Source organism: Callithrix jacchus, chromosome 12, assembly GCF_049354715.1.
Source record: "Callithrix jacchus isolate 240 chromosome 12, calJac240_pri, whole genome shotgun sequence".
Taxonomy (NCBI): Eukaryota; Metazoa; Chordata; class Mammalia; order Primates; family Cebidae; genus Callithrix; species Callithrix jacchus.
In genome coordinates this window covers 63,401,472-63,418,521 of record NC_133513.1, presented here as the reverse complement: position 1 = coordinate 63,418,521, position 17,050 = coordinate 63,401,472, and the positions used below count along the sequence as shown (strand labels likewise).

Here is a 17,050-nt window from a genome sequence, read left to right as displayed (position 1 = left end):
ATGGCACGATCTTGGCTCACCGCAACCTCCGCCTACTGGGTTCAGGCAATTCTCCTGCCTCAGCCTCCTGAGTAGCTGGGATTACAGGCACGCACCACCATGCCTAGCTAAGTTTTTGTATATTTAGTCGAGACGGAGTTTCACCATGTTGATCAAGATGGTCTCGATCTCTTGACCTCATGATCCACCCGCCTCGGCCTCCCAAAGTGCTGGGATTACAGGCGTGAGCCACCGCGCCCGGCCCGTAAATGTTTCTTAAACCCAAAGCATGTTTTCTTTTCTATAAGGGCACGCCAAAGTTGAGGTGAAAAAGGAAAAAATTTAGGAGGTTGGAATCCTCTGTGTATTTCAACATTCAGTAGTAGCTATTAACCTCATGCTTATGTAGTTAAGAAAATTAACTGATAATTCTTCCAATAGTACTTTTTCACATATTAATCATTTTCATTAATATGCTTACATTATCAGTTTATAATGTATCATTTATATGCTATTCTGTAATTATAATTTCTAAAGCTGTTACTTTTTATCCATAATTAGACAGATTTGATGCTAACCATCTTAAACTAAGTTCCTCCATTCTTGAGCTACTGTTGACTCATCATGTATGTGCACACATGTTGTGTTTAAATGAGAGCTCCAGGGTTCTATATTGTCTAGTTTTTGCTTCAGAATATCTTTCTGTTGATATTATATTTGACTAAAAATAAAACTTGAATCATATTTCCCTTCCTTTAGAACTGTGTAGAAATTGCTTCTCTGACTTCTCATATTATGTGGAAATTGAAAGCCAACCTTTATTCCCCTTACATGTAGCAGGTATCTTTTCCATAAATGTTCATCTGGTTGAACCTTTATTTAACCTTGGAGTTCAGGAAATAGTTTAAAATATCTCTTAGTATTCATTGTTCTATCTAAAATTGTCCTAGAACAGAGTACAAACTTCAATTTGAAGATTCAAATCTTTGTAACAATTTTCTTCTTTTTACTTTTGTATTTTTTATTGATTCTTTTCTTTGGTTCCCTTTTCTCACGATCACCAATTATATACATGTTGTCTCTCTTTTCCGTCTTCCATATCTTTATTCATTATAAAAACTTCATGCTGTTCATACGCATTTCATTTTGTCAGATGTTTTCAAACCTAGTATCTATGCTTCTGACTTCGTTTTCAATCAAGTTTATTGCATTTGTGTTGCTTCCAGTGTCTATTTTATTTCTGTCATTTTTAAATTTCCATTTTCATTTTTTACTGAACTCTTGTTCTGTTTTCATCTGCTTTTATTCCTGTATACTCTCTTCTCTGAATTCATCTGTCTCCTTTCTGAACTCTGCTTTTTAGAATGTGTATTTGTTGTGATATATGCTTGTTGTCATTTATTTGCTTGTTTTCCTCTCCATGTGTGAAAAAGAAAATGGTAGTTTTATGCATGAACTTATCCACTGGTCCCTTTCTGATTGCTATTTCTCTTTGAATGAGACAGCAACTGACCAAGTGGTACAATGGGGAGTGGAAGAGGAAGTGCATACCTGAAAATGTACTAAGGAAGTTGGCAACCACTATTTCAGCTTACTGACTCAAACATCTTTTCAAATATTTTGTTTCCCTAACATTGAAAGGAGTTCTTCCCTCAAATTTTTTATTTAAGGACTCTGCATGGATCACAGCAAGTTTTCCTACAGCAGGGTACCACCTACTTCCTCCACCTTCTTTGACAGACTGCCTGGGCGAAAAGACCAAGCGGTAGAGAATAGAATGAGGTTGTTGGAAGAAAGTCCCTCTAAGGCTTCCCTCCCCTACCATTCTAGAGTGTCAGGCAGGATATCTACATGGTCATTCTCATATCACCCAGAAACCAAGCTCTCTTTAATCAAAGACCATCAGATATTTTGGGGGAAAAGGCACCTATGTCTGAGTCAACATTTTACAGTGGGTTTCGTTATCTATTTCAATATTTAGTCTATGGACTTCATAATTTGTATCACTGTAGTTGTAAAGCTTCCTTGCTTTCTTGGAGATGACAATATTTTCCCTCTTTTTTACTTCTTTGATATTTTTAGTAGGCTTTGAGAAAGTAGGAAGAAAAAAGCCTCTATAACAACATCTAAAACTGGAACTATATGAATATTTTATATCCCATCAAAATATATTTTATCATCAAAATGTCTGGTTCAAAATAGGGAATTTCTAATTAGTTCACATAAACTGTATCTACTGAATATCTTCTATATACAAAAAGGACCTAGACACTTGTCTAGGTGCAGGTGTCTATACAAAAATTAATGAGCCAAGATGTGGAATCTCATGAGCTCACAGATTTATAGCTAATCATTGTATAATAAAATACATGTAATAAAAACGGAATGAAAAATATATTAACAGTAAGAAAATATGGGATTTAATATTTTGTGATTTCCAAAGTGTTTTCAAGTCCATTTAACTAATATTCATTGAAGACTGACTATGACAGATCTAAAAACATTACTAAAATTGACAACTTCAAATAAACTAGGCTGAAAGGGGTTAGGTTATTTGCCAAGAATATAGTGCCATAGAGAAAGACTGTTTCTGATTACAATCTAGGATTCTTTTTACCTGTTGCCCTGGAAAGAAGAACTGAGTTGATCATGTGGAACAAAAAGAAATCTACCTTGGGAGCCATGATTAGTCCTCCATGTACCATGCTGGCATCCACAATCTGTCTTTTGTGTACCACACTGGGATCCACAATACATTCTTTGTGGTTTGTTCTTTAAGAAATCCATGGTTTGCACTTTAAGAAATATACTGTGATTTCTTGCAGTAATAGAAACTCATCTGGCTCTAACTACAATACCAGCCATAGTTTTAAGGTTTGGATGTGGAGATATTTGAAAATATTTCTTTCTTACAGGGCAGTTAACAGGTTAATCAAAAAACTTGACAAAATTTGATATCACAAAATCATCTATATGTATGTGTGTGTGTGTGTGTGTGTTTATTTATTTATATTTTATTTTGAGATGGAGTCTCACTCTGTCACCCAGGCTGGAGTGTAGTGGCATGATCTCAGCTCACTGCAACCTCTGCCTCTAGGGTTAGAGTGAATCTCCTGCCTCAGCTTCCCAAGTAGCTGGGAATACAGGTGCGTGTCACCATGCCCAGCTAATTTTTGTATTTCTTTAGTTGAGATAGGGTTTCACCATATTGACAAGGCTGGTCTCAAACTACTAATCTGAAGTGATCTGCCCACCTCTGCCTCCCAAAGTGCTGGGATTAAAGGCGTGAGCCACCGTGCCTGGCCTGTGTCTGTGTGTATACATATATATTATATATTTTAACTTAAAATTAATACATGTTCCAAGAGTTTATGGTAAGGCCAAGGATTTGTATTTACATAATGGTTCACTCACTGTAAATAAGTACTTTTCTGTCCTTCCCACTTTCATTTATTTTTATGTAAAATAAGATCATAAAGGCATTTGAGGCCAACTACAGTAAACATCTACGTTTTATGAGGTACTTTTAGTTTTCACCCATTTCTGATTGTATTCCTGATTCCTGATTTTCTCATATATTTTTTAAAAGGCAACTCTTAAGTCTTATCAACATACACAAATTGGTTATAAATGTACAAAATCACATTTGTATTTTGCATTTCTAGTATGTTACATGATATTTAATTAAATTATATAACAAAAACTAATACAACTGTCATAAACATGTTTGGGAACAAATAAAGCTGACCTTCAATAAGGTTTCAACTCAGCTGTGAGAGCAGTAATAGACAAACCTACTAGTGCTGTTATCTGATGACTAAGTTTACGGGCTCTGGAGCCAGACAGCCTGGGTGTGAATCCTGATCCATTACCTACTAGCCTTTTTAACCGTGGACAAGTCACTTAACCTTTCTGTGCCTCAGTTTCCTCATAGGCAATATGAGAATGATAATAAAGTTTTGTTGTGAAGATTAAAGGAGTTAATTTGAACAAAGCACTTAAAACAGTAAATGGAAGATGTTAAGTGCTACGTATAAATATTGGATATTATTACTACCTAGGCATACAGTGTACAAGACATGCCAGTCAAAGTGTTCTGCAGATGGAATGGAAAACACTAGCTAATCTGGCAACTTTAAACAGAAGCTAGTAAGACAAACTCTTACTTTCAGTATTAGTTTAACTAGTGACCCTTATTAGATCATAAGTATCCTGACAGAAGGAATTAGATCGGTTCCATTCATATTATATATCTAATGAACACAGTGCCTGCACTTACTAAGTATTTTACAGTTAATTAATGAATCAAGTTCAAATATGGTAGGATAAGGTTTTTACAACATGATATCAATACTATCTCATAAATATGGGTTACTTGACACTGAAAAAATATTCTTGCCTCTTATTTTTTTTTTTGAGATGGAGTTTTGCTCTTGTTGACCCTGCTGAAGTGCAATGGTGCAATCCCGGCTCAACCGCAACCTCCACCTCCTGAGTTCAAGAGATTCTCCTGCCTCAGCCTCCCAAGTAGCTGGGATTACAGGCACACCACACCCAGCTAATTTTGTATTTTTAGTAGAGACAGGGTTGTTCACAAACTCCCGACTTCAGGTGATCTGCCTGCCTCTGCCTCCCAGAGTGCTGGGATTACAGGCTTGAGCCACCGTGCCTGGCCTCTTGCCTCTTTTCTAATTGATACTAGTAAGAACTTTATAGTATATATAATTATTTCAACTTTATAAATAAGAAATTTGGAGTACAAAGAGGTTGAGTAATTTGTTCCAGGTTACACAGTATGAGTCATTGATATAGCTGGGGCTCAAAGTCAGGACTCGTCTTGAGGTCTCCCTATGTAATGTCATTCCCTCAACATAAATAGTCTTAAAATAACCTCAGTTCATCCTATGTCTCCATGAATACCATCTCCCTGTTTGTCCTATTTGACTTTTGATGCTCTTTACTCACTGTAAGTTCAAATTCTAAGCATCCGTTTACGAAAAAATGTTTCTCTTCCATTCTTGCCTAATTTTCTTCATTGCTGTAACTCTATCATAAAAACAGCCAAGCATGAGATTAAATGTGGTTTATGAAATAAGAACGTCACTTGTTTAATTTGCTTTAAATACCTCACCTGTGATGCATTTAACAACATAATTGTGTTAATACCAATATCACTGCTTTCCCTCACTGTGTCAAGAAGCACAGTAGTTTAGATTCTACCAGGGTCACCTTCTCTTGCAGCTCAGTCCCAAATCACCTTACAATAAAAAACACGTTGTCAAAGTCAATGAATGGACAGAATTATAGTATTTTTATAATCATGGCTTAATGAAATCAAATGGCTGAGCCACCTCAAACTAAGCCAGTCTTTAAAATATCATCCTAACAAATGAAGCATATAAGTAAAGAAGTGTTACGTGGGAGGGGAAGCAAAGGGTTGACAAGAACTCAAATATACAGCCTCATGCTTAATTGTATTATTAAGAGCACAAGAGCTCCTTTATATTCATAACCATTCTTAATAATATGTCCCTTCTAAGCTTTTGTTATCTTCACTCATGAATGGATGGCAGCAGGATATTGTAACATACCTCATTTGTAAGTAAGGCTATGTAGGGCTCATTTCTGTTCACTTACATGGTCTAACAATTTATCCCATCTCTAACTTTCACAATAGCTCTAAGTTTATTCAAGTCAACAATTCAACAAATATTTACTAAATTTTATTATGTCTTATACACTGTATTGGGCACTATAAAGAATCAAAGATTGTTTAAGGACAGCCCCCTACTTCAATGAAGTTAAAATAGAAAATTCAGATTTAGATATCAAAAGTCATTTAAAAGGAAAATAAGCTCTAAAACTTGGGTTTTAATAAGGCATAATGAAAATACAGTCAAGACCGGGCGTGGTGGCTCACGCTTATAATCCCAGCACTTTGGGAGGCCAAGGTGGGTGGATCACAAGATCAGAAGTTCAAGACCAGCCTGGCCAACATGATGAAACCCTGCCTCTACTAAAAATACAAAAATTGGCAGGGTACGGTGGCAAGTGCCTCTAATCCCAGCTACTCAGGAGGCTGAGGCAGAAGAATTGCTTGAACCCAGGTGGAAGAGGTTGCAGTGAGCAGAGATCATGCCATGGCACTCCAACCTGGGTGACAGAGTAAGACTCTGTCTCAAAAAAAAAAAGAAAATACAGTCAAAAGAGATTAATTCTAATGGAATGATCATGTAAGTTTCAGGGAGAACGTAGTATTTGATGGTTTCCTAATTAGTAGGGTTTGAACAGAGGGCCTTCAGAGGAAGAGATGAGAGTGACTAATTCATGGAAGAGAAAAATAAGGGGCCTCAGGAATAAGAGTGTGACATATGGCTAACACTGAGATTACTTGGAAGATGGTGTAAGAAAAGGCTAGTAGGCCAGTTAAACCTTGACTATGGAAAGTCAGAGATGCCAACTGAAGCATTTGCCCTTACTAGTTAACAGGTATTAAAACTTCTCTGTTTCATTTTTGCAATGGGATGATTACATACATTTTGTAACTATTACTCTGATGGAGAGATAAAATGTGATGGAAGAGGAAGGCCAGGCAGGCTATTGAAAGTAATTTAGGAAAAAGTAACAAGATCAGAAAAAAAAGTTCAACTATCCAACATTATACTGGGGAAAAAAAAAAGCTCAACCTTGTCAATTATTAAGCAAAGACATATACAGAACATCGTACCATTTCACACATTTAAAATTAGCCAAAAATTTAAACAATAATTCTGAAGTTAAAATATAAGGAACATTTGTATATAATCAGTGAATAAATCATTAAATAATACTTTTGGAAAGAAATTTGATAATATATTTTAAAAGTCACATGAAGCTTTTCATATATATTTTACTGAAAATATAAAATTTAAAATACCGTTCATACAAAAAGAGCCACTGTCGTGTTATTTGTAATAAAAAAATATTAAAACCATCCTAGATGCCTGAAAAAAATTATAATAAAAAATTTGGTGGGTTGTTATGTAGCTATCAAAATTATAATCATGAAAGTTATGTAATGATATGAAAACATGTAAAAATGGAATAAAACTATATTTCTTATATACTCTGGAAAAATGGCAAAAAAACACAAAATTAAAAGTTATGATGCTAATAAATTTTCTCTAAAGATTTTTAAAATTCTTAAAATGTGTATGATACATAATTTAAAATATTAATGAGGTGCTGAATTAGGACAATGGCAATCCAAATGAAAGGAAGTATTATAAAGAGAAACATGTAGAAATAAACAAGAGTGAAGTCCTACGAATTTGAAAGGAGGATGCAGACTTAGAGGCTGAGAGCCTGGGAGAATAGTCAGAGAATTTAAGTAAACTAAAAATGTTTATTCATGCCAGTTAAAGCAATCAAGTACTGCTCTGATTGTTAAGTTGCAATAGACCTTTCCTACACATTTGGAAATATGAAGTGTATTTATAAAGAAATGTCAGTGCTAAGATAGGAACTTGGATTTTCCCTGAAGTAGCTTATATTTGAAGCCAAAGGAGTAGAAAAAAAAATTTACCAAATTGAAGGATGTGGAGCAAGAAGAGAAAACAACTTTGGAAAGAACATGGAACAACACTTCCAATATAAAAGACAGGAAATTCAAAAGAACTACAGAAGCACTCTGGAAATGAATAGCCAGTGTTAGAGATCCATGTTAGCATACTGTCATGGCAACTGAGAAAAAGCTTTCTGTATGCATGCACATGCGCGTGTGTGTGTGTCTGTGTGTTTTCTATGAAGGAACAAGTTATCCATATATTATAGAGAAGTAGGAAAGGAATATTGGAAAAAAGGATCACAGAAGTTGGCTACTAAAAGATCACCCTAGAAAAGTAGTTTTCATAGACTAATAAGAATAAAATTTTCAAATATGACAAAAGAAATAGCAGGAAGGTAGTGAATTTAAACTATGCCTTCAAAAAAGTGAATTTAGTAAGGTTGCAGTGTACAAAGTCAATATACAAAGGTAAGTGTACAATTTTTTACCAGCCACAAATAACTGGAAATTTGAAATATGCACTGAAAACAAAATTTTCTGAGTGAAAATTTAAAAGTCCGAAATAAATAGAGAGGTATACTATGGTCAGAGATTGTAATACTCAGTATTTTCTAATGTCACTTTTCCCCAGTGGGATCTATGTATCTAATTCAATGCCAATAAAAATCCAGGTAGACTTTGTAGAAACTAACAAGTGGATTCTAATATTTATGTGGAAATACAAAGAACCCAGCACAGTCAAGCAAAGGAAAAGATGCTATGATAAACTTAAGATAATAATAAGACACTAAGTAATCTACAGTGAATAGGCTGCAGAAGATAGAAACCCAGGGAATGTGAAACTGCTGAAAAAGTTCTCTGTAGAGTAGAATAAGGCCTTCCTCCATGAGAAGTTTCCTCATGGCTCTTCATGCTTCCTGAAGTCAAGAACTTCAGGAAAGAGGCCGGGTGCAGTGGCTTCTGCCTGTAATCCTAGCACTTTGGAAGGCCAAGGCGGGCGGATCACCTGAGGTCAGAAGTTGGAGACCAGCCTGACCAACATGGAGAAACCTGTCTCTACTAAAAATACAAAATTAGCCAGGCATGGTGGGGCATGCCTGTAATCCCATCTACTCAGCAAGCTAAGGCAGGAGAATCTCTTGAACCCAGGAGGCAGAGGTTGCAGTGAGCCAAGATCATGCCATTGCACTCCAGCCTGGGAAACAAGAATGAAACTCCATCTAAAAAAAAAAAAAACTTAAGGAAAGAAGCACCAAACTTCAGCAATAATTCCAACCTCTGACAATCCAGGCTTATCCATGGATCTTCACGGATCTCTATAAATAAAGATGACTAAAGTCTAGTCCTAGAAATGGTTAATAGAGTATCTCTAATTTAAGAGGTCTATGATAATACATTATTTTTCCACTTCTCATACCCAAGCGAAATTCTAATGTTCTCAGACAAGATGATGATCTTCACCTTGAAAGACCTTAAGTAGGAATGTTAATTCCTGTCTCTATACTGCCATTAGAACCTATGGATAAAAATTGGGTCAATATGTATTGCTCTATTTCAGAATTACTAATCTTCTTAGAAAAACATCAGGGAAAATTTACATAGAATATAAATTGCTAAAACACAAATGGGATTTTACATAACACAATATACAAGGAAGTATATCAGACTGCAAGGTTAGGACACATGAGTTTTACAATTTTGTTACAGATTGTGAAACTTTAGGTCCAATGACACTCAATACTTGGATTGTGTTACTATGAAATTCATGGGTAAGAAGTTGGGCTAGATAATTTCTATGGTTATTTTGGGTTATTACTCAATTTCTAAACCTCAGAGTCTATATTAGTTTCCTCTTGCAATTGTAACATATCACCACAAATTTAATGGTTTTAAACAGCATAAGTTTATCATCTTCTGGAGGTCAGAAGCCCAAAATCAGCCTCACTGAGCTAAAGTCAAGTCAGCAGGGCTGTGCTCCCTCCAGAGGTTCTAGGGTAAAATGTTTCCTTGCCTTTCTTCTAGCTTCTATAAAGACTACTACATTTCTTGGCTCCTGCCTGGATCCTTCCTCCATCCTCAAAGCCAGCAGTGTGACATCTTCAAAGTTTTCTCCTCTCTAGCTGTTTCAGTCATCACATTGTGTTTTCTTAGAGTCTAACTTTACTGCTTCTGTCTTCATATTTTTCCTCTCTTACCATGACCTTCCTGCCTCCCTTTTATAGGGACCTTTGCAAGTATATCATTGAGCCCACCTGGATAATCCAGTATAATCTCCCTATCTCAAGATCCTTACTTATTCTGCAAAATCTCTTTTGCTGTGTAGGTAACATAGTTGCAGGTTCTGGTGATTAGGAAGTAAACATCTCTGAATAGTGGAGGGCATTATTTGGCCTACCATAAGACCACATTAATATATGCTTCAAAGTCATTATGTTTCAGAGTTATGCTATGAAATAATTTTTCTAACTTTGAAAGAAACAACAAAATGAACCATATATCGACATGGGTTGGAACCAGAAACAATTTACCTTAGAAAAATAAAGAATGTATTCATTGATCTTGTTATTGCTCAGATATTGGTAAATTATTTATTTGGAAGCCTACTAAACATTCTTTGGCATGTCATTGATGTTGCTTTAAATGATTTAACTTGCTCAAAAGTTATTTATTACCAATATTAATGATTTTTTTTAAAAACCACGAGAAATGTTTTTCAGTATCACCCATCAATTGATACTGAAAGTGGTTATCAAAGACTCATTCTGCTAACTAAATTCTGGTATATTAGCATTTTTAAATTGTTTAACTCAAAAGCCTATTTTGTAACCCGATGTAAAAAAAAAACTCCCCTCCCCAAACTAAAACAAAAAGGGTTTTATAAAAGCCAAGTATCAAACTTTTTACCTCCCCTATATAATTTTTTAATATACTTGTTCACTCCTAAGTCCAATGCTTAGGAAAATAAGATCATAGATTACCAATCACTCAGAAATTCCAGACTTCCTATATAATAATATAAGCAAGTTTATTACAAGGGTGAAAATGTATTTTGCATCTTGGTATTTGTAATGTTACTGAGAATAGTTGGGTTTCTGACTTTTTCTTGAACCCCTGGAGGAAGAATATTTTAAAAATCTATATGGCAAGTTGAAACACTCTCTAAAGCACTATATCATTACACAACAACAAGAAGTATTGTTCTTAGTTACATTTTGAAAATCCGGACAAGTTATAATGCCTGTTAACATATGGTCTTAATTTCTACTCAAATACCGATGACCATCTGGCAATCCAGATTCAAGAAGAGTTTTATGAAGATGAATTAATATTTTTGGAACATTTTGTAAACATCCATGCTATCAATAGAACTAATGAATTCTATTAAATGATATTTAAAACACAAATAGGAATAAAGAAAGAAACACATAATGTAACAAAACAGAAAAGAAATAAAGCAGTGTTACATAAGTAATAAGGAAAATGTTTAAATCATCATAAAGCTAAGAGAGAAGACATTCAAAAGGAAGATGCCTTCACATAGCTCCTTAAATATCAGTCAAAATTATCTTTCAAGAAATAACAGTCTTCTGAACATTCATGTTTATGGGAAAGGAGCTTAAACCCTGCGAGGAAACCAATTTCTTCATAAAGTGTCTCTTTCGGTTTGAGCCACCAGTGAGGGAAAAGTACGTGGATGCCCATTATTAATGTTCATTTAAACCCTCTTCTGTCTGGTTCTTAGTTGTTCAGAATTGATTGACATAAGGAGAGATACATGAAAAATGAAACAAACTCTTCTCATGTGTCAATTAAAACAGTTCAGAAACCTAAAATCTAGAAAGCTTATTTTCCTCATGTATCTCCTTAACTCTGAGAGGTTGTAATTTAAGATCACATTAAAATAGAAACCATTGAGAAGAGGGGTCATGCTTTCTTTATTGTTCTGTACAAGAGACAGTTAATTCTGGGTTCTCAGAAAAGAAATGACGGTAAAATATATCCTCTTACCAATTCACAAATAATTTCAAAGGACTTAGCCAAATCTGCAAACTCCCTGAGAGCATAGATTTTTGCCTTATCCTTCTTTAATATCCCTTATAGCATCTCCAGAATTCTGCTGATAGAGTGAATGCTCAATAAGGGGAGGAGGCAGAAGAGGGAAAGGAGTATCGGAGGTAAAGGAAGAAAACAAAAGGAGGAGAGATAAGGAAAAGAAGGATGAGAGGAGGAAAAAAAGGACAGAGCTGAATGAGTCACCTAGATCTTTTTAATTCCCCTCATGGAACTTCCTGAAAGTTTTACATCTGACATTCAACTGACATTCTTCTAAAATTGGTATTCCTGGATTACTCTAATGACTCACTGAGAAAATGTTAAATACATATATTTCTGTCAATTATAATGACTTGTCTTTTTTTCATTTTAGGACATTTTCATATAATTGTCCATAGGTATTTCTGACATTGCCTAGGACATATAATATGTCCATCAGAGTACCTACAGAGTACATTCATTCTTTCCTTTTAAAACATTAGAAGTTACACTGATAGATATTTGCTGTTTGCTTCTAAATGATAAGTTCTTAAACTAATGTCATAATGATGATGATATCACTGTATATTTGTTCAGTGCTTTTTAGTTTATAAAGTCTCCACCTGTTTTCTCACATGACCCTCATAACACCCCTGTGAACCAAGTAAGGTAGTTGGTATTAACTGTATTTCTTATGTGAAAAAGACCAACTGAAGTTCAGAGGAAACTATCCACGGTCACACTGTGGATAGTTCATTGATTCTTCTGATCCTGAGACATTTTGCTTTTCTCTACTGATGAGTGTACGCTGCACTGCGCTGGACAACTTTATGTGGAGTCCAGCCTTTTCTTTTCACTGGAGTGTCCTATCCACTCTCATTTCTTCGGTTTTGCGGTTTGTTGTTTGTTGTTGTGTTATTTTGTTTTGTTATTTAATGTAATGACACCGGCAGATAAATTAAATTTCGTCTTTATGGCAACAATTGTATGGACTGATTTGGAAGCTAAAAAATAGATTTGGAGAGTATCTATCGCCCACAGCTTGCATGACTTCCAGTATTTCATGTTTCTCAACCTAAAAATTTGGGTTTTGACAATCAGTCTTTTTTTTTTTTAATCTAGAAGGTAGCACTTGAGAGTGGATGGCAGCTGGCAAACTAAGAGGTAAAGACTTTAGGCAAGCAGTCAATGGAATTGAGCAGATTCTGAAAATAGAATGGAGCTATGTCAGACAGCATGTGGAATGAGAGTTTTCCAGGCCAAGAAGAAGTCAGAGATAACTGATACAACAAGCTATTTCTACTTTTTTTTTTAAAAAGTTCTCAGAGTTTATTTTCCCTTAAAATTTAGCAAACTATTTAGAACATTTAAAATCTAAAAGGATTAAGGTCTTCTAGGAAAAATGAAAGCAGACTAGTGAAATAATTTCAGCATTTTTGAGGTTTCCTCCCAAGCAGTCTACAAGTAATTACATCAGGAAGATAGGAAATCCCTGGATAGACTATTAGCAGTTTAGTATTAAAATACCAAAATTAATGAGTCATTTTAACATTTTCGTGCAAGCATAAGGCAAAACTCAACTTTTTATTCTACCACATGCTTGGAAATTAGAGTACCTCAAAAAATCACAGCAATCACATTGCAACTCCCCACCAAGTATTTTCTCTGCGCTTTCCATTTATAACATCAGACTAGTCCAGAAGTACATGTGGATGTAAGAGAACACTACGGTGAGTTCAAAAGGTGTACTTTGCTTATCACTGATCTTTCTTAATATCTCCCTACTGTTCAGTGTAATCACATATTTCATTAGCTGAGATTCTGTCCAAGCCATTACTTCATAAGCTAAATATTATAAGTTTTTTGAAAATGTTCACTAATGTACTAAGTGTTTTTAAATAAAACATGAATTTCAGTTGAAATAAGAGGTTTCAACTAAACAATTAAAACAAATCCCAAATCCATTTAGAGGCTATTGAGCAAATTTATAAGCAAATAGGGTCATGGATATTTTGGAGCTGGTTCAGAGCAGTTAATTGATAAATGGGAAAGACCTATAAAGAGAGGTTAAAGCAGTTAGCATTTGGTCATGGTTGAGGGTTGGTTTCATTACTGTCTTAGGAAAAGCCCAATGACCAGTGGGTCTTCATCTACTTGAGTCAAGTATACACACACACACAAATGTTATTTAAGCTACACCACTTAAGATTTTGAATGTCATGAGTGAGTTTTAACATTGGATTATTTAACACTTCTGTAGGTTACAAAAGAGAGGTTTGGGATTGCTTTTTCTGGTTGCCATTAAAAATACATTTTAAGTTTCCCAAAAGACTTAAGTGTGGCTCTACTAAAGCCTAAAGCAAAAGATATTTTTACAAATTAACTTTTAACTCTGTGATTCTATATAAAAAACCAGTACCTTAGATGTCCAATAAGGTAGCCACTAACCTCATAAACCTATTTAACTTTAATTAAAATGAAAAACACAGTTCCTCAATGATGCTAGAAACCATGTTAAATAGTCACATGGCTATTTAACTGTGGCTACTGGAAACTGTACTAGACAATACAGACGTAGTACAGCCCCAAGGTTAGCAAAAGTTCTGTGGGACAACATTGACCTATCTAAACATATTCCAAATGCCTCATAAATGCATAAGATATTTGTGCCCCATATTTCAAACACCCTGATAGGTAAATAAAATAAATTTTTTTAAAAATTTATAATAATCATATAGAAGGTATATTTTAATCATCAATATAATCTATTTCCAATGTTTAACTAATTTAATAACAAGCTTGCAGTAAAGCACCAGTTGGATGGTTTACAAGAGAAGTGAGACATTTATTTACTGCATTTTTACACTTAGCAGCTTGACTTTAAAGCATTCTGCTCTACATAATAGTGCTCTGTTAAATAATGTTTAAAGTTAAGAAACATTTAGAGTTCTAAAATAATCTGCACATGCTATCATTTAATTTATAAACTTTTGAAGCACTTTTAAAATCCTCTCAATTATAAAATTAATGAAATATTTAACTAGTTCACTAGGTAAAAATGTAGGCCCTGTTGTGAATTAAGGAATTGATCCTGAGCTATATATATATATATATATAGTATGTATATAATATATTCACACCCATACATAAAAATGTATATATTCATAAACTAATACTGAAGTGCCCCAAAGGAGTGATTTTATGTACTGTACATAATTTTATATATTTTTGTGAAAATAAAAGTCTGAATAATTTTGTGTATCTTTATGAATATATTATATAGATCGATATATTTGTTTATCACCACTATTATTTCTCCATAGAGATAATGAAGCTGAGGTAGAAGAGATAATTTAATCCAGAATACAAAATAATACAGGCCTGGATGCTGGCTAACTAACGCCTGTAATCCCAGCACTTTGGGAGGTCGAGGCGGGCAGATCATGAGATCAGGAGTTCAAAACCATCCTAGTGGTGAAACCGTATAGCTACTGAAAATAGAAAAATTAGCCAGGGGTGGTGGCAGGTGCCTGTAATCCCAGCTACTCAGGAAGCTGAGGCAGGAGAATTGCTTGAACACAAGAGGCTGAGGTTGCAGTGAACTGAGATCGCACCACTGCACTTCAGCCTTGGTGACACAGCAAGATTGTGTCTTGGAAAAAAAAAGTACAAAACTTAGTTGTGTCATACATAGCGTCTGAACATACATTTTATACCATCATACTCGACTTCTGTTTTCACATGTTTGTAAAGAATTTAAACTAGATGACTTCAAAAGTAACCTTTACTTAATAAAGTTTTATTATTCCAGGTATAAATAAAATCCTCTGCTTTATATAAATTGATATATATATCTCTATATAACAATACATTTGACTATGTCCTTTCCTAGTAAAATGAGGTAGAAATTCAACCTCGAATGAGGTAGAAATTCACCTCATTCACAGGTTTACATTTTTCAGAACCTAAAGTCCAATTAAAAAAAAAACAATAGCCTTAGAGGAGGACCACTACATTGTATGTGAGTTTTATTGTATTTAAACATACCATTATTGTTTTTTTTTTACTTTTGTCCATTTCTAGTAAACTTTAGAAATAAGTCTCAGCACTTTTAAATGGAATAATTTTAACAATAAAATTGTGAGGGTTATTCTAGTGATCAATTCTTTGTTAAATGTAAATGCTCAATAATTCTATTCTTCTCCTCAAGTAAAAATAAAAAATCCATTGAAAATGTTTCTAAAAAAAAAGTTCAGTAACAGAAAAAAGAAAAAAAAGCAAGAAGTCAAGTGATTTGCAGATAATAGAAAAAAATCAGTGTGAGATCTAAGAATATCATTCTTCATCTTCACTCCTGACTACATTATCCCTTTCCACTATTCATTGTGCTTATCACTATGTATTGAATTAACATGTGCTCACTTTGAAGATTTTCAAGAAAATTTATCATTTTACTGATAATTTAATATGGAAATACTGCTAAGTAATATCACACACAGAAAAAAAAAAAAAAAAAAAAAAAAACGGCCAGGGACTACTTAAGATCTTTAAGAGGACATAATGTAACAGCAGAAAGTCAAGTTATTGGAACTTAAGTGTTGGAGGTTTAAAATATGCCAGTCAACCTGGTAACAAAACTGTCAGAATTAGCAAATTGAAATTCGCACTTTGAGAAGACTAGGACCTTAGTTTCTGCTCAAAGATAATGTAATTCTTGTGTTAAAGATCCAAGAAATGAGTATGAATTACTCTGTTCTTAGAGTTCTTCAATGTCACAATATCATAAAATCAGAAAGCAAGAAGGACAGATCAGAGGTCACATTGAGCAGCCCTCTTTCATCAGGCCACAAAACGTACTTACCCCATGCAATAACATTCTAATTCCAGTCTTTACCAATAGTAACAATTACTTTAGAATTACTTTTTAATCTTGGAATCCTACAATTCTAAGTTCTAATAAAACTATATGGTTTATATAAAACGGTTTATAGCATGCATAATTTGTCTACCTTCTTTTCCAGTAAAATGAGGAAGGTCATGTACATTTCATATTTTAGCTCATGAAATCCCCATCAATTTTTTCCCACAAGGGTTGTTTCCATTTCATATGTGAGAGCCTGAGTCCCAGACAAAATACACAACTTGCCCATGGACATACAACTAGCAGCTTGTTTTCAGCCAAGATTTAAAGTCCTGTACTTTGACTTCAAAACTGACATTGTTGGGCCAGGCGCGGTGGCTCAAGCCTGTAATCCCAGCACTTTGGGAGGCCAAGGCCAGTGGATCACGAGGTCAAGAGATCGAGACCATCCTGGTCAACATGGCGAAACCCCATCTGTACTAAAAATACAAAAAATTAGCTGGGCACGGTGGCACGTGCCTGTAATCTCAGCTACTCAGGAGGCTGAGGCAGGAGAATTGCCTGAACCCAGGAGGCGGAGGTTGCGGTGAGCCCATATAGCGCCATTGCACTCCAACCTGGGTAACAAGAGC

General features: G+C 34.7%; 2 protein-coding genes across 7 annotated transcripts in view; one reads left to right on the top strand and one right to left on the bottom strand.

The window, feature by feature from the left end:
* CTNNA3 (catenin alpha 3) overlaps positions 1–17,050 on the bottom strand; it is a 1,887,341-nt gene that overhangs the window by 1,123,534 nt on the left and 746,757 nt on the right. The window lies entirely within an intron of this gene.
* The window catches only part of LRRTM3 (leucine rich repeat transmembrane neuronal 3), a 189,135-nt gene that overhangs the window by 90,450 nt on the left and 81,635 nt on the right, over positions 1–17,050 (top strand). The window lies entirely within an intron of this gene.